Raw genomic sequence first — 18,770 nt, forward strand, 5'->3', positions numbered from 1 at the left:
TGTGGGGGGGAGGTATGGGGGTGGGGAGGGAGGGAGAGAGAGAAAAACAGACCCGAGATAGACAGTGGGGAAGAGGTGTAGAGTGGGGAAGATAGGACTGGAAACAGGTAAAGTGAGGTCAGATTGTGAAAACTTTGAACACCATGATAAGTAGTCCAGATATTATTTTTCTATGATATGTTGCTTTTACCTGAAGAATAGCAAAGGAGGAGCTGAAGTTTCACTCTCATCTCAGTATAAAAAACAGAAGATTTCCTCTTCCCAACATTTGGAGGTTGCCGAATAGTAAGGTGGCAAGAGTCCTTCTGAGCGGCTGCTGTGTGAAGAGCACTAACTACATTAGGTTCTAGGGCTCCGTAGCAGCAGAGCAGTGGTTCTCATAAGCCTGGGCTCTATCCACACCACTGAATTTTTTTTTTTTAGAAGATGTTGGGGGTAGGAGTTTATTAATTTATTTTATTTATTTTTGCTGCTGAATCTTTTTCTAGGAGTAGGCATGTATCTTCAGAAGTTTCTTTCGGTTATCCGGAGGTGCATCCCTGGTTACAATCCACTGAAGTAAAAAATATATTGTCTTCAATATTGAATTTTAAATTGCAAGAGATAATTTCATGGTGATATAAAACTTGAGATTGCACTTAGCATATTACCTGGGAGCATTATAAAGAATATAATTGCACAGTCAAGTCTTGGTTATTTTTGACAAGAAAGGCAAGTCTAATACCCAAAATAACACCTACAATAGAATCTTGTAACATAGTTATATGAATTCAGCTCTATCAAATCATGGGTCAAATCAAACAACCTAAGTGTCCATTGATGTATGAAGGGATAAAGTAGATGTGGTGTATATATGTATACACACACATACATACAATGGGATACTACTCAACCATAAAAAAGAATGGAATCTTGCCGTTCATGACAACATGGATAGACCTTGAGGGTATTACGCTGAGTGAAATAAGTCAGACAGACAAATACCGTATGATTTCACTTATATGTGGAATCTAAAAAACAAAACAAATGAACAAACAAAACAAAACCAAACTCATAGATACAGAGAACAAATTGGTGGTTGCCAGAGGGGAAGGGGGTTAGAGGGTAAATTAAATGAGTGAAGAAGGTCCAGTTATAAAATAATTAAGTCATGATGATGTGATGTACAGCATAATGACTATAATCACTAACACTGTATTGCCTTTTTGAAAGTTGCTCAGAGTCTTAAAAGTTCTCATCACAAGGAAAAAAATTCTATGGTGACAGATGGTAACGAGACTCACTGTGATCATTTTGCAGTGTGTACAATATTGAATCATTACATTGTACACCTGAAACTAATATAAAGTTTTATGTCACTTATAACCTCAGTTTGAAAAAAAAAAATCATGGGTGAAATCATGTCTGTTAAAAATATTTTCAGTGTACAGGTAAAATCCTGATATGCTAAAATTTCCCTTCAATGAACTGTTTGAGAAAAGTTATTCATTCATGTCTGAGTTTCTGCTATGTGTTGGACCCTGTCTTAGTGGTAGGAATACAGTAATGAACAAAGCCAGACAAAGCTGTGGCCTCTTTTGCCTTTGGTTTGCCTCTGAAAACACACAAGACACTTGACCAGGAGGACGTTCTTATGGATGAGTCTTATAATCTGAAGGGGGAAGGGGAAGGGGGCCTTGGTTTAACAAATCTAGTGATAGATAATAGAGAATTACACTTAAGCTCACATTTGGAAATGCTGCACGTTGCTCAGAACCTGGGATTACACTTTGGAGGTGTTAACATCAACAAAATTAATGCTGTCCCACTGAAAGATTTATAACACTGAATCTTGGTCTTTAAAATTTTATTTTTATATTTAAATAGTAGGGAAGAGTGATTTTGGTCATTTATCATTTTAATGGTTTGATCTTTTCTTTTTCCATCTCTGGATGGAAACATGTTAGCTGCAGATACAGAAAGATTCAAACCATGCCTTTTTCTTAGCCTGGGGTTCCTAGATATGAAACTTAGACTGTTCTATATTTTCATGTACTAGAAGTTCTCAAATTTGAGTTCAAGGAGAATAGGTAAAAATAAAAGCGATGAAGAGAGTGCTTGCTTACACAGTAAATTCTTTTCATAAGTTCTATTTTTAAACAAAGAAATGAACAGTGTCTTAACTTCAATTGGCATTTAATAAATTCATTCAGTTGACATCTTTCTCAGCTAATAGTTCAAATATAAATGTTGGCAATTCCCCCAGGTGTGACAGCTCTATATTAAGATATATACTGACTTTGATATATATCTAATTTTAGAAATAAACATACCCACAGTATGTACAGGTGCATTATATTTCCATCACAAGTCTAAGATGCCACATTTTATTTACAAATTTAGAGACCTAAAGTTTGTCATCCTGAAGTATTTGATACTGGTTGCTTCTACTATGAAGCATAATAATAACAGCTAATGTTTATGAAGTGTTTACTAAGCGCCTAGTACTGTATTGTACATGAACTGGATTTCTTTTTCAAGTCACATGTGTTGAGGTATAGTTTATATACAGTACCATTTGTATATAAAATTGTACTGTATATAATCTATATACTAAATAGGTATATATTTATATTTATAACTAAATAGAAATATTTAGTTATACAGTTTTGTATTTTTGACATGTACGGGTATATAACCAATACCACAGTCACCATACAGGATATTTCCATCACCCCAGACAGTTCCCTTGTTCTCCTTTGTAGTCAACCCGTTCCCCTCATTCCCATCCCCTGGCAACCACTGATATCATTCCTGTCTTTTTTGTTTTGGCTTTTCTAGAATGTCATATAAATGGAATCATACAGTACGTATTCTGAGTTTGGCTTATTTCATTTAGCCTAATGCTTTTAGATTCATCCGTATTGTATCATCTGTCAGAAGTGTAGAAGTTAATACCTTTTTATTGCTGATAGCATTCCATCGTATGGATATGCCACAACGCGTTCATCTGTTCACCAGTTGGTGGACATTTGCGTTTCCAGTATTTGGTGATAATGAATGAAACTGCTATAAATATTTATGTAGTTTTTTTTTTAAAGACACATATTTTCATTTCTCTTGGGTAAATATCTAGGAGTAGGACAGCTGGATTGTAGGATAAGTGTATGTTTAACTTTATAAAGAATTGCTAAACTGCTTTCCGAATAGGCATTCCCACCAACAGTGTGTGAAAGTTGTAGTTGTTCCATATCCTCACCAGCCCTTGGTATTGTTAGTGTTGTTGTTGTTGTTTTTAATCTACTGTAATGGTGTGTAGTGGTATTCTGACTCTAATTTGCTTTTCTCTATTGAGTAATGATGCTGAGATCTTTTCTCTGCTTATTTACCATCTGTGTCTCTTCTTCGGTGAAGTATCTGTTCAAATAGTTTGACCATTTAAAAAATTGGCTTGTTTTCTTATTTTTGCGTTGTGAAAGTTCTTTATATATTCCAAATAGTAGTATATGAACTGACTTTTAATTCTCACAATAATTCTTTGAGTTGGAGGTGGGTACTGTTAGAAGTAATTTCCCAGGATTACACAGCTAATAGGTAGCAGAGCTACGATTTGAACTCAACCTGTGCTGAACTGTTTGCCAGGGTTTTTTTGTTTGTTTGTTTGTTTATTTTTTTGGTGGAGATTGATTTTTGGGAGCTGTGAATAGAACCAGGATCCAATTCCTGTAGGTGGTGAGATAATGCTTACAGAGACACCCCTGAGCAAAGGGGCAGTATATTACAGTAGCAGCTCTGGATTGCCTCTTTGGGAACAACTCAGATGTTTGTTTCTGTTGAGGAGGGGCAATTATTTTTACTCTACATCTCTTACTTCACTTCTACATACCGGTGGCCAAAAGTACTTTTAAATTACAGTCCGAATCTGCCATTATCAAGTAATAAGGTAATTGATACGAAAGGATTTTCTCAGTAGCAGAAGCGAACCCTTTTATATATCTATACTTCGTAAAAAATTTCACACATTTGATGTTAGTCATTTGTTTTTTAAAAACCTTTGTCATAATAATGCTGACTTCTAGGCACTTACTATTTGGTGATATCCTCAGGGAGTATGTAGAACTTACTGACCTTTCAGAGTGGCTTCGGACCCCAGTACTTTTAAAGTTACAGTCATAGTGTTAGATGTTTTCTAAAAATCTTCTTTCATTATCCACTCTGTCACTTGTTGGTTCGACATCATCCTTTCACTAGTCCCTCTTTCACCACTTATAACTTCTAATTCTGATTAGGTAAAAAGATAATCAGATTGTTAGGCTTATTTGTGGATATTATCTAAGGTAAATTTTAGCTCTGGGAAACGACTTGGGGGATTTTCCAGTGAAAATTTCCCGTGACTGCTCAGAGAACCTTTTTCCTTGGTGTTTGGGTTCCAGGTAGTCATTCTGGATAAATGAGCCCTAAAGCAAGTTAAATATGACATTTGTCAGTAGAAAATGGGATGTATTTTTCTTTTTAGCATAATTTTTATTAATAATTTGTTAAAGCGTGGAGATTATTTTAGTAAAAATATTAGTCAAGCAGTGTTCAGTGGCATGGATAAACAGGCACTTAATGGGCAGAAAGTTAGTTCACAATCATTATGTTTTGTAGCAGTTTGTAAAGTTCCTGTCAGTGACAGCTTGTCCCCTCAGCTGTGCCTCTACTAAGGCAGAATAATTACTTCCAAGTAATTAACTAAAGGAAGAAAACCTTGCTAAATCTTATTTACTTTTTGTAAAAGATAGGATGAAGGCTAGCTAGTGAGTTGGGCTTCTTCATTTCAAGTACTTTTGGAAGTACTTAATGCTTTCAAGCATTTCTGATCAATTTAAGCTCTTAGAATAAATTAATAAATACTCACCCAGAGGACAGGGTAAATAGCTGTAGTAATTACCGTTTCCACTGCTTGGGCACATTGTCAGATGTACGATGACTTGGAGAGCAAAACTGCACTGGCCATATGTTTTATTGACACCCTGGGGCTCACCAGAGCTGTAGCAGGGTGCTTTGCACACGGTTGGCTTTTATGTGTGGACAGTTTTGTTTGGAAGGTAAAGAAAACCGTGGCTATCGCTTGGCAGTAGTAGAGTTATGAACGGTGATTGCATTGATAATTTGTTTCAAATAGAGTTTTGTCAAGCTTGCAATTCTATTTAAAATGATTTTGCTATATTGAACTTTAGTTCCTTTCTAACCCCGAGTTTGCTTTTTTATTCTGAAAACCAGATTAGTAATTCACACTTATTTTTCCACTGAACTTTGAATTTTCTAGTGGATTTTATCTGTTTAGCGAATGTATAAATCTGCATCTGGTATTACAGTGTGCTAGCTTTTCCAGATTACATAGCAATATACCCCTTTTATATAAGAGTTAATGAGTTGCCAGGTTAGACTCAGTAGGCCATTGTTACATTAAAAGCCAGAAAGTTTGCTGTCTCTCTTCCATTCCCTTCCCTACTTTTTTTTCTTTCATAGTTTTATTTAGTTGCTATGTTAAAATAACTTTTAAAAACTGAGATTTTTATTTTTTAAAACAACATACAGGTATTTCATTTTGCTTCCTTACAGATTCTGATTCTATCTCATTGTTAATTTAAAATTATGGTAATTAACCTGAGCTGAGTAATGGTTTAATCAAGGTAGACCTTGCTCCTTGGCTGTGCCTCTCTCCTTTTTCTACCCCTCTCCCCGTTTTCACCTGTGGATTCGCATGTCTGACCTAGCAGAGTAATTGGGTCCACGGCAACATGGGCGTGCCTCCCTTAGAAACACTCAGTCTCACATATGACTCATAAGCTGAAGCACAGACACCACTTCCCCAATCTACAGGAGCCATTTTAACAGCACAAAACTTGCCGGATTGCATTTTACTCTCAAGCCCAAAGGACAGTATCTAAAGAGAACGAGAATATTTGAAGGTAACTTGTTAAGATTTTGCTTGTTTGCTTCTGGCTGTTTCCTGAGCCTGATAAATGGAGGGTGGTTCTTACCTGTCGAAGGACAGGGCTGAATGTGTTCTTTAACTCTCTGGAAAAAATGTGTGTAGTCAGTCACATGCCTGATTGAACTTCACTACTAGGGGGAAACAAAGCATTCAAGTTCTGGAAAGTTTTAGATCTTCTTGGTAAAACATTTTTTATATTTTGTGTGATTTTTTCCCCCCATATGACTTGAGAATAAAGGAGATTTTTCTTACTTTCTTTTTCATACTACAAAGCAAACTAGGTCAAATTCTAATTTTTTAAAATGTAATTGTATTTGTGAGGGTACCCTGTAATTTACAATTAAGTAAACTATATTATTCACCTGTGATTTCGGTGTTAAAGAAGTTCAAGAGCGAAGATTTTGTTTTGGCGTTTTAGTTAAGGGGAACTTTGGGACACCTCAGTCATAGGTGTTGCTCATTGACTGTAATGCCCTTTGTCATATCCTTTTGTGTTTCTGTAAAGTTAATGAAATTATACTAAACATTTAATTTTGAAAACTATAAGTTTGAGTAAAATGAACGGTCATTTAGATAACAAGTTAAAGGGATTATTAAATAAAGAGGAAGAAAGGCTAGAATGATTCATTTACTATTAGAAAAAAATAATAAAGTTTTATAATTCACACTGGAAACTTATTCTGAGTAACAGCCTTAGAAGCGTATAGCTAGTTTCTGAGGAAACGTAGTATTTTGATTTGTGTAAAAAGAAAAAGTAAAGAGTATTAACCTTCTGTCTATACAACTATTCTTAAAATTTGCTTGTTTTGAATAAAAAAAAATACCTAGAAAAGGTTGCTTAGTTTTTTCCTGAAATAGTTCTCATTATTGAAATCAGGAGATTCTGGTGTGCCTTGAAGTTCTAGGTGCTCTGAGAAGCTGGATGCAGCAGTATGTTGCTTACAAAAGTTATTTGTGAAACTAAAATTTGAATGAAAGTAAAATTTGGATATGCAGTGATTCCAAATACAGATTTTAGAAATAAAATTTGCCAAGTCATTTATTATTGAATGTAATGATATTTAGCTAGTTCTTTGGGAATTCGCTGCTAATAAATTTCTAACTGCTTGAAGGCCTGTCAGATGAAAGTGAAGATTTCTAGGCAGTCAATTATTATTTCTTACTCTTTGAAAGGATTGTTCATATTATCGGATCTCAATTTGTGGTCTTATAAGACAGGCACAAGCAGACATTTTACCAGTTCAGCTCTGAGCCATTTGCTGTCATCTTTGTTTGCATATTGCTGGTTTAGTCAGCTTTTGAGTAAGCAGAGGTTGTATTTACTTCTAGTCTGCTCTGTGCGAAAAATCTAATGAAACTTTTTTGCCTTTCTTTCTCTCCTTTTTTCCTCCCTTCCTCCCTCCCTCCCTTCCTTTTCTTTCTTTCTTTTTTTTTTTTTTTTTGAGTTTTTAAAGGCCAGTGACCCACGGAGAAAAATCAAGGGGCACACAAATAAGCAAATAATTAAGATTTTATTTATTAAAGAGAAGTAGAAGAATTTAGTTTCTTAAAATGAAGACATGGGTGCAATTCAAATAAAAATAAATACCAGTCACATATTTCAGTTTCTTATTATGTGGAGAAGACTGAGGTGGGGCTTCAGGGAGAAGGGAGGAAAAAAAAGCATAGAAGCAAAGGAAGGCGAGTACGACCTACTAGGCAGCAGTCCCCCTTCCCATCCCACCCCTTTCCTTTTATAAGCTTGAGTATGAGTTTAAAGTGAGTCATCAGAATTAAACTTAGAATTACCCATTTGAAGAACTTAGCGTTAAAAAAGACTGAAGATCATCCAACTGCCTCACTTTTATAGTTGAAGAAACAGTGGCTCAAAGAGGTCTTGTGACTTGCTCAGGGTTATGTAGTGCTTGATGGCAGGCCTTCTAGCCTGGAGCTGCTCATGCTAGCCCACACCAACAAGTGATGCTTTGTTTGAAATGGTCTGTATTTCCTCAAGGGTAAATAAAACCTTAATTAAGTTGCCTGGTGATCATTTTGGTGATAAGGTATGACCACATGAATTAACTAATGATTTTGAAAGTGTGTTCAAACTAGTTTCCTTTTTCATCAGAGAGAGGATGAGGCATTTGTTTAATTTCTACAACAGCTTTTTTTCACTACTATTAGAATTTTTTCATAGTTGAAGCATTGTGACATTGCATGTTTAAGATGGGCCTAGGGGAGATGGCAATACAAGGACTTGGGAATTTACATTGAACTTCCAGATACAAAGACAGGTTTATTTCCACTTGAATTTTACCTCATATTCTTTTGGGAGCATGTATACTGTTTAGTATGATACCTTGTTCTATTAAAGTGTGCGTGTTAAACTTTGCATATGTTTACAAAAATCTAGAGGTCTCTAAACTCTAACATAAGTACAATCTTGACTTTAACCTTCCCGTAATTAAAAATCTCATTCCATTTGTTGTACCCTACTCTTCTTCTTTGAAAGTTTACTTTACATACCAGGCACTTGATTCTTAGAATCTTCTGGGGAATACAAAATCTTTGTCTATTCACTTTTTGATGTGTTTTATTATGGTGGTTGAAATTTACTTTAGATCTGCCTTTCTTTAGGTCTGAAATTTGGATTTTTAAAATGCTTTGCATATGACTGTTGAATCTTCTAAATTTCCAAGTCCCCTAACCTAATTCAGTGTCAGATCCTCCACAGTGTGGTCATCATTGTCCTAAGCAACGAACAGGGCACAGAAGGCTAGAAAACCGGGGCTCTCGTCTCACAAACTTAGATTCTTACTGGGAAAACGTACGTGAAATAAGTAAATAATGGAACCAAACCACTGAGTTGTTAAATTTCGGTTCAGACTGTTTGCCTAGAGGTGAAAGGTGACTGAGACTTAAAATAGGCAGAAAAGTCTATGAGCCTTTAGGAATTATGAGTATTGAAGAATGAATAGCATTTGTGTAGGTTAAGGAGAGTGTCTTCAATAAGAATAAGAATATAAGCTCTTAGAGAGCAGAGATGTTTTATTCTATTTCTTCATCTTTTTCAACCTTTGACAGAGTATCAAGCACAAGTGTATAGGCCGGTGTTATTTGCTGCATTAAACCCTTGGCTGCTCAGTTGGGCAGGTGCTGTTAAAGTTAGTGGTAGCAAATCTTTAAAGGGCATGTGGCCTTCAACTTAATCTCTGATGCCTGCACATTGTAACCAAAGAAGTAATTAACACCTGCCTGGTAGTATACTACCTTTAAAGTAGTAATATTTGACCTTCGGTGTAACAGAGAATCACCTGGCTTCAACTTAGAGATTTTGGTTCCTTAGGCCCTGGGGGTTTGACTTATCCATCTGCAATTTTAATAAGTACTCTAGATGACTGTGATGCACGGGCTGTCACACTTTCTTGGAGAGTTTGCACGCTTAAGAGCTGTGAAGAGTGATTAATCAGTTACTTAACATTTTAATATCTGAATTTTTAAGGAACAATGGTATTTTGAAGCCCACGGCCTCTAGTAAGTAAGGAAAGTCACTAGAGGTTATTTAGCCTTGTCTCCCTAGCCTGGTTATCCCTTCCTCTGTTCCAGTTTTTTGCTGTGGTATATTTTTCAACTTTGTGGCTCTCCCTGTTTCCTTTTCTCTAATTCTACCTTTTCTCCTCTGGCTCCCCATTCACTACCGGCTTGACCACAATATATAATTAAACTAATTATTTTTGTTTTTCAGGTATAATTAGCCTCTTCTTTATCGCTCAGCGAACCATCACACTCTCTCCAATGTTAGTTTTTTTTTTTAGTTCCCTTTGGTGCTTCATGGTATCTCTCCATTCTGTTTTCCTTGGGTTAGAGGAAAAACAGCACCTTCCTGATTTAGGGTAGCTTTATAGTCTTTGAAAACCCTTCTCTCCTGGGAAATACACTATTAGTGTTTGTAATTGTTTGAGTCTGGGAGGGAGTAACTTTTTTTACCGTATGAGTTTCTTTGGACATTTAACTGCATAGTTGATTGCGTATATTTGTAGGCTTTGCATTACATTACATCTCGTCTAATGGGACATAGGTGTTCACAGACTCTCATAGAAATGGGAAGAAGAGTCCCATCAGTTGAATGGTTTGAATATAATTTTGCTACCATCAGTTGGCCAGAATATTTTGCTCCTTTGCTTAGGAGCTGCTTCATAAAAATGGTAGGAATTAAATTAGTAATATCATTGACTCAACCTAAATGATTAGGGCAGTTTTCAACTGTCTGAGCAATCTTTCTCCCATTAGTAGAAGAGGAACTCCTACTAAAGAGCAAGTTATCTGTCACCTCGATCTTTGTGTCTTGTCAGACGATCTGTATACTAGGGTAAAAGTGGCTATTGAGCTATACTACAAATGTGTAGGCACCCCACCCTTTTTTTTTTTTTTTGCGGTACGCGGGCCTCTCACCGCTGTGGCCTCTCCCGTTGCGGAGCACAGGCTCCGGACGCGCAGGCTCAGCGGCCATGGCTCACGGGCCTAGACACTCCGCGGCACGTGGGATCTTCCCGGACCGGGGCACGAACCCGCGTCCCCTGCATGGGCAGGCGGACTCCCAACCACTGCGCCACCAGGGAAGCCCCACCCCACCCTTTTTGAAAAAAATAACTCCTGGGCTGTTTGCTTTGTTGGTAGAGGGGATAAATTATTCAGCTGAGCTTTGGCTGAACAAATTTCTGTGCAGAAACGTTTTGATTTCCTTCTCTTCCAGTAAATAAGTATCTGAATTAACATTGTCCTCATCATCAGAAAACTGTTGCTAAACTTCTCTTTTCACTTTCATTCTCTTAACCCTGTAGGAATTCAGAGCTCTTCTTTCATTTGTCTTTTAATGCTGAGTAGCAGGGTATCAGCTCTTTTTGATCTCCATATTTTGTAGCTTGAGATTGGTTGCCAGCATCAAAACAGACCAAAAGAAAAGCACAACAGTAAACAATATGAATGCCTTCTGGAGTTTTTATGAAGATTGATTTAATAATTTTTATATTAAAAACTATCAAAATGTTTCACATTGTTAAAAATCTGATAAAAAGCCTTTAGTGAAAAGCAGCCTCTCTACCCCTTCCCACTCCCAGTCCTGCTGCCTAAAGGCAACCACTTATACAAGTTTTTGGTTTTTTGATTTTTCAAATTTGTATTTTCTTGGATCTATCCTTTTCCAGTCTTCTACCCCATGGAATAGAAGTTCTTCAAGGTCGCAGGAACCAGTGTGACTTTACATGATGTAAAGTCATGTAAAGTTCATTTTCTGTGTGATAGATGCTCAGTAATACAGTGGTCATTGTATTTGTGCAGAGTTGTATGGTACAGTTTTACAAATCTAAAAGAAAATTGGTTATTTTCTGTGTTTTAGAAAACAGTCCTGTAAACAGTGAAACTAGAAAATTTTACAATAAAACTATAAAAATGAGGTGTTGATTTAATAACTGTTAGTTTATGTGCATCTTATTTTTTATACCAAAATACTAAATGGAAGCTGAGTATTGTAATGGAGCAATTCATTATCCTTTTTTCTTTGAAAGTGAAATGTGCATGTAGGGGAATGTATAAAACATATACAGTTTAAGTGTAATTACATAGTGTTTGCCCATGTCACAACAGAAATAGAGCATGTTTATTAAGATAGAAATCCCCCAGCGGGACTTTCCTTATGGTCCAGTGGTTAAGACTCCCTGCTCCCAACGCATCTGGCCCAGGTTCGATCCCTGGTCGGGGACCTAGATCCCTCAGGCCTCAACTAAAGATCCCACGTGCGGCAATGAAGATCCCGAGTGCCACAGCTAAGACCCGGCACAGCCAAATAAATAAATAAATAAATAAATAAATATTTAAAAAGAAAAAAAGAAATCCCCCACTCTGCCCATGTTTGTTTCTCCTTAAAAATAACTATTATCCTGATTTTTGTGATAAGCTTTTCTTTATAGTTTTACCCTTGAACTTTATTTAAATGGATCACACCATATATATTCATTCTATAGTGACTTCTTTCATTTAACTCTATGAGCTTTATCTTACTTAATTTTAATTGCAGTGTAATATTGCATTGTCTGTCTGTATCGGAATGTATTCTTTCTTGTTGATGGCAGTAGATTATTTCCAGTTTGGGAACACTCTTGCACATAATTCTTGGAGCATACGTGCAAGAGCATATGTGAAGAGTTTACAAAGAGTATGGAGAGAATGAATATTTAAGATACTTTAGAGATTTTCATGATCTTTCCTAGGAACAGATGCCTGCTATTGATGCCCTCCTACCCATTCAGCATCTTACTATGGTGTTTTGCCCTGGGGACTAAAGTCTTCCAGGACCTAAACAAATGGGCAGTTGATGCCTTTAGAGTAAGTTGCAAACATTAGTATATTTGACCACTAAACACTAAGCAGTTTAGCATGCCTGTCATTTATTAACTAGAGTTTAATTAGTTCCAACATAATTTTGAATAAAAAACAAATTTTGATAGAACATTATAATCCCTATTATATACATAAAAACAATATTATTGTTGATATGTATGAAGTAAAGGTATAAAAATATAGACAGTTGGGGTAACATCAATTTTAGAATAGTCGGAGGAGATTGGTGAGGGATATATAGAAGGCTTTAACTATACTTGACTTTTTTATTATTATTATTATTATTATTATTATTTTTTTTTTTTTCTTTTTTATTCTTAAGAATCTGAAACAAATTATGGAAAAGTGTTAATGTAATGTGAAGCCGGGTGATGGGTATGTCGATGTATTCTTTCTTTGGTTGAACTATCTCATAGTAAATTGTGCTATATAAGGGGTAGTTTATTTTTGCCCCACACTTATATATAACTGAGAAATAATGTTTAATTTGATGAGGAGTAGAAGTTGATTTTTTTAAAAAGTGGTGAATAAACTCTACATCAGTTAAAAAAAAATCACCATTTCAGTGAAGGAGATTAGGTAGATTCAGAATTAAGTTAAAATAAGACCGTGTATCTGTCCCACATAACTAACAAGATGGCTCTAGGCATACTTCTTTTTTTAATAAATTTATTTTATTTATTTTTATTTTTGCCTGCATTGGCTCTTCATTGCTGTGTGCGGGCTTTTTCTAGTTGTGGCAAGCGGGGGCTACTCTTTGCGCGGACTTCTCATCGCAGTGGCTTCCCTTGTGGCGGAGCACGGGCTCTAGGCGCGCAGGCTCAGTAGTTGTGGCGCACAGGCTTAGTTGCTCCGCGTCATGTGGGATCTTCCTGGACCAGGGCTCAAACCCATGTCCCCTGAATTGGCAGGCAGATTCTTAACCACTGTGCCACCAAGGAAGTCCTCTAGGCATACTTCTGATGAGTAAATGATAATTTCCAGTTGAGATCCATTGGAGCTATAGTTTGCTAGAAATAATTTAGTCTTTAGAATCATCAAACATTCAAATATTTTTCAAAAACATTTTAGAACAAAGATTCATAAAACATAATTGATATAGTATTAATTGACATTGATAAACTTTTAAATAGCTAATACCCCAAATTAGACTTTTACATCTAACCAGATTTATTGCCATAATTAGTGTTTCATCTTGCTTCCTGATATGGGTGTCATCCTGCTTCCATCTTGTTTCCTTAAAATTCTTACTATAATGATAGTAATTCCTGCATCTTTAGTGACTTTTTTTGGTTATAAACTTGATATGGAATCTTTATATAAGATTTCCAGAATTTAACAATGTAAATGTGGGAGTTGCTATAAAAAGGGAAACCTAGATCTTAATCCAGTGTTTTGCTTTTGCAGTCATCTCTTGGCTCTCTTTTTTGAGCTCTTTTTCAGTGTCCGTATAAGTAGTGGCAGGGACAAAGAAGAACAGATGGAAGTAGAAGTCATAGGATTTTATAGTTGGAAGGGTTCCTAAAAGTCATGCAATTCAGGGGTCTCCTGGATTTGTTTTTTTAATTATTATGTTCCTTTTCATCCTATATAATTTATTGATTTCATTCAACAGTTATTTATTGTCTGTTAGGGAGAATTCTTGATGCTGGGGAGTACAGCAGCCAGAGATTTTCTTATGGCAATTTAGAACATATCCATACTGATGGAACCAATGCCGTATTTTGTGTTTTTGGCCGCACTATGTGGCATGTGGAATCTTAGTTTCCAGATCAGGGATTGAACCCGTGCCCCCTGCGTTGGAAGTGCAGAGTCTTAACCACTGGACTGCCAGGGAAGTCCCCAATGCTGTGTTGGTGGCGGTGTGTAGCCTGCACCTTTTAGGCAAGATAGAAAAGGTTAGACCCCCAAGCTGCTTGTTAAGATCTTTACACATGGCATTCCTAAGGTGGGCTATAGCCTTTGTTCTGCAGAAGGTCAGAACACTTTGTGAGAGGCATCACTGAAGATGGCTGCTTTTTGCATCTTAGATATTTCTGTTTGTTATAATGGAAGCCTAATAATCATGATTTATCTTTCTTTGGTAATAATATTTTTCTAAGCACTGAGTCCTAGCGAATGTTTAAAATTCCTTTCCAAGTAACCTTTGTGTTTATTTAGAATTTTATGTCTTAAAGAAGCTTGTTAAAGTATGCTGAAGAATATATACAGTATTATACTATTTATATAAGGTTAAATATATACCACACAAAACACACATATATTAAAGCATAAAGAAAAAGAATGTGAAGATATTAGATTTAAATTAGAATAATCAGAATTAATGTTATATGTTTTTTAGTTTGAGAGACAGTTCATATTTAGAAACAGAAGATTTGTGTAGGTTATTTGTTTATTCAGAGCGTTTTATGGCATGAACTGTTAAGCTGGGTGTTATATTTGATCCTTTCGTCTTTGGATCAGAGACAAATATGTGGGCTGTTATAGGATCATTTATAACCTGTTAGTCTTCCGAATAAACTGAAAGGAAGGTGTACTGTTCGTCTGCACTTGGAAGGATAGAACAGCTGCTCACCATTGTTAGCATATTTGATTGTTGAGAAGTGGTAGACGCCAGGTTCTCTGCAGATGTCCTGAGACTTTTCTGACCATTTTCGGGTGGTTCGACCCAAGCATCAGAGCCAGAGGCTGTGGGAAGGGAGCTAATGTGTAAGGAAATGGACAATTCCCTTAGGGTTCAGGGAGCATTTATTCTCTAGATGCTGGGGACAGTTGAGGGTAATACATTTACAAGTAAGAGCAGAAATATACTAAAGATATGCTAGGAAGGCACTAGTAACTCTTACACTGTTGAAAAGAATGAGCTAGATATTTTCATTGAAAAATACTGCATAAAAATGAAATTGTTTTCCAAGATACGCATTGAAGAAATGTTACTTGCTTTAGGAACATGGTGCCATGTTTAAAGCTGATTATTACATGTATATTAAATTCTCTTTAGGAAAGAAAGACCATAAGATGAGCTTACCTGCAGTAAAATATTGAGTCATTGTGGACATTGACCTAGAGACAAATAGCACTATAGCCTGGTGAAATTGTAGTTGTGGTAACTTATAGCTTAGCTAAGAATTGACCAATGGAGAAGATAGATGGCTGTATTGTGCCCAAGTTTCTATGGAATATGACGCATATGAGTGATGAATTGAGGTGGTTCTTAGGAATTATTAGTTGGGGAGGCAGCTAGGCATGATGAAAAGTGAGCATCTCTGTTTTAGTTGTAATTAATTGCAAGCTTGCTTAAAATGACTTAAAACAGTAATTGTTTACCTGTTGGGAATGGAGTTCTATTTGCTTTGTGTATAGTTGGAGAACATATGTGAATAGATAATGTGAGCCATGTTTTGGATATACTGAGAAGAGAGCAAGGGAGTGGAGATAGTTTGATTTGGGGGGGAACACAAATTGTAATCTGGGAGAAGTGCTCACAAGAAGCCACGGTAAAAATGACCAGAGATCAAAGAGGCAAGGTGTCTGTCCTGCTGTTTTGAGTCAGTTGTTCAAAGTTGTTTTTTGTTTTTTGTTTTTTGTTTTGTTTTTGGTGGTAGTTACCTTTTTTGAGAGGTAAAGGCAGGGTGGGGAGAGCATCTTCTATCTAGGTGGTCACATGTTATTTATCTAACCAGTTGGGTAAAATAGTTTGGGGGCTGTTCTGTTGTTCAGAGACTTGATTTTTTTACTCACTCATTGTGGTTTTCAAGTCTTAATTTGTAAGGTACTTACTCCTAAGAATACTTCTTAAGAAATCTATTAATAACAAGTCTTCATGTGTGTAATAAACTTAGATCCCAACCTCAGAATACCTTTTTAATCGTTCTGTTTTCATAAACACTCTTTACCAATTCTATCTTATGCTTCTGACACCAGGCTTTGATACCTTTTCACATAAACTATTGGACTATTTATAAAACAAGACATAAAGATGTAGCAGAGAAGGCAGGAAATACTTGACGTTTGTATGCCATATCTTGTTCTCTGCTTCCTGTCAGTTAAACCACGATGAGAGGAACAGAGACACAGATGTACAATTGCTGCTCTAATTTCCCATTAGGGAGACCAGTTAGGTATAAAGCCTGTTTCATTAAACTTTTGTCACTTCTTGATTCTAGGCATGTTGTAGTCTTGTTTTGTATTATATGGGTTGTATGGATCACAATTAGATGTTTGATATAGAAAATATAAAATGTGTTTACTTTTGTGAAATTTTTATAGGTCATAAAAGACTGGCATTCAAATTTGTACCTATGGTATACATGCAATATGAAATGATATATGGGAACATATGTATATGTATAACTGATTCACTTTGTTGTAAAGGAGAAACTAACACACTATTGTAAAACAGTTATACTCCAATAAAGATGTTAAAAAAATATGAAATGATAAGCTAATATGTTGGTCTCAAAATTTTGACAAGCATTAATTTATTTTTGTATTTTGGTTTATCAGTATTCTTTAAACCTTTGAGAGCACTTTATGGTTTACAAAGTAAAATCTTACTACGTACAACTTTAAGATGATGAAAGGAAGGCCACAGAGGTTGACTTATCCAAGAAAATAAAGTTAGTAAATGGCAGGACTAGGATTTGGATGCAGGTCTTCTTTTTTTTTTTTTGCAGTACGCGGGCCTCCCTCTGTTGTGGCCTCTCCCGTTGCGGAGCGCAGGCTCCGGACGCGCAGGCCCAGCGGCCGTGGCTCACGGGCCCAGCCGCTCCGCGGCACGTGGGATCCTCCACAGACCGGGGCGCGAACCCGGTTCCCCTGCATCGGCAGGCGGACGCGCAACCACTGCGCCACCAGGGAAGCCCCTAGGTCTTCTGATGCTAAATCCTGTGTCCTTTTAGGAAAAGGTTTGTTTTCATTAAATTACGATTTTACCTATTATTCAGTGATTTCACCTTTTAGGTTTACCTTAGCTTCTTTATCTGGACTATCCCCCCAGCAAATAATTACTGAATAATGTGGGAGAATAAGCTTTGTAGCCACTTTTGCTACATCTTTTGTCTTAGCTGATAGACTGATTGCCCATAGTGTCATAGTGTTTCTTTCCTGTCCTTCTCCCTTACCCACTGGTGTCTGGCAGATAGGTCCCTAGTGAGCACTTGTGAAATAAATAAAAGAATGTAGACAGTACTGATATGATTTCTGAAGGCCACCTAGTATATAGGAAAAGATAATACAGGGGGAATTTTCTCTTCTTCCTTGAAGTGTTTATATTTGTGAAGGGAATGCTTTAAAAAAATTCCAATAAACTTTTTGGTTGTTGTTAAATTTCAATTAACTCCAAGTCAAATTAAAAATTAAAGTGAAATAGAGGCCCTGAGGTTTGCCTGGAAGAAGTCAGCCATTGGATTTAGCTGTATCTGTTTTCACCTCAAATTTTCCCTTCCCCTCTCCTTATGTGCCTACAGATTGTCTGAAAGGTAAGAAATTCTCCCACAACTCTTACTGTCCACTTCGAGTGGGAGAGGTCACATTTTCTGTGTCTAGTTGCCAGGGATTGAGAGGTAGCTGGGAGTTAGACATGGGAGGAGAGGGGCAGAGTTTCTCTTCATGGGTTGTAAGATAACTGTATTGCCTGACAATCTCACATTTTTAAAGCAGAATATTTTGAGGGGGAACATCAAGTTCACAAGATTAGAAGCCCTTCGAAGGCAGAAGTTGTTTTCTTCTGTGCTGTATTACTGCCACCTAGAATAGAGTGACATGTTATAGGTACGCAGTGGAGTGTATGAATAGATGAATGAGCGTGAGCTGAAGTCAGACGTGCTCAAACTCTCTCTGAGCATCTTGAGTGTTCCTTTGACAAATATTTATCATGGGCCGTCTGTGTAAGCTGTGGGAGTATGGTGGTGAACATGACAAAGTCCTTTTGCCCTTATTTGGTTGGCTCTGTCAATGCATGGTTATTACTGATACGAAGATTAAATGACAGATATAGCAACATACTGTAGCATAAGGCCTGGCACATGTAAATAGTAGCTATTATTTTCTTCTTATTATTTATTTCTAATTTGTTATCATCTCTTTCTTAAATTCCTTGAGGATAAGTATCATGGTTTTTTCGTATCTGCAAAAACATCAGTGGTTGTAGAGATGTTTAAGAATTACGTAAAGTAATATATATGTCTTGCTTTATAAATTGTAAAAGCACTTATTAGACACTAAGATATTACCAACAAATGATAATGTAAATAGACCTTATTGTGCTGTTGTACAATTTCTGGATGTGTCTTCATGCTAAAGTATTTTAAAAAATCTAATAAGTGCCTGTTATATCTACTAAAGCAACTTTGAATTCTTGAACTTCCAAAGAGTAAGGCAAAGCCATGAAGCAGAAAATACTTCTAACAAAGAGCAAGTTTAATGCAGCTAG

General features: G+C 36.4%; 1 protein-coding gene across 4 annotated transcripts in view; it reads left to right on the forward strand.

Annotated features, from left to right (window-relative positions):
* ELF1 (E74 like ETS transcription factor 1) overlaps nt 1-18,770 on the forward strand; it is a 107,004-nt gene that overhangs the window by 23,104 nt on the left and 65,130 nt on the right. Inside the window, exon 1 of one of the 4 annotated variants that reach the window (XM_007119798.4) lies at nt 5,835-5,936. The exons of the other annotated variants lie outside the window; for them this stretch is intronic. The gene's annotated coding sequence lies outside the window, so the exon portion shown is untranslated. Of the gene's footprint in view, nt 1-5,834; nt 5,937-18,770 lie in introns of those variants that run through there. 4 annotated transcript variants of the gene reach the window in all.

This window comes from Physeter macrocephalus, chromosome 13 (genome assembly GCF_002837175.3).
Source record: "Physeter macrocephalus isolate SW-GA chromosome 13, ASM283717v5, whole genome shotgun sequence".
Classification (NCBI taxonomy): domain Eukaryota; kingdom Metazoa; phylum Chordata; class Mammalia; order Artiodactyla; family Physeteridae; genus Physeter; species Physeter macrocephalus.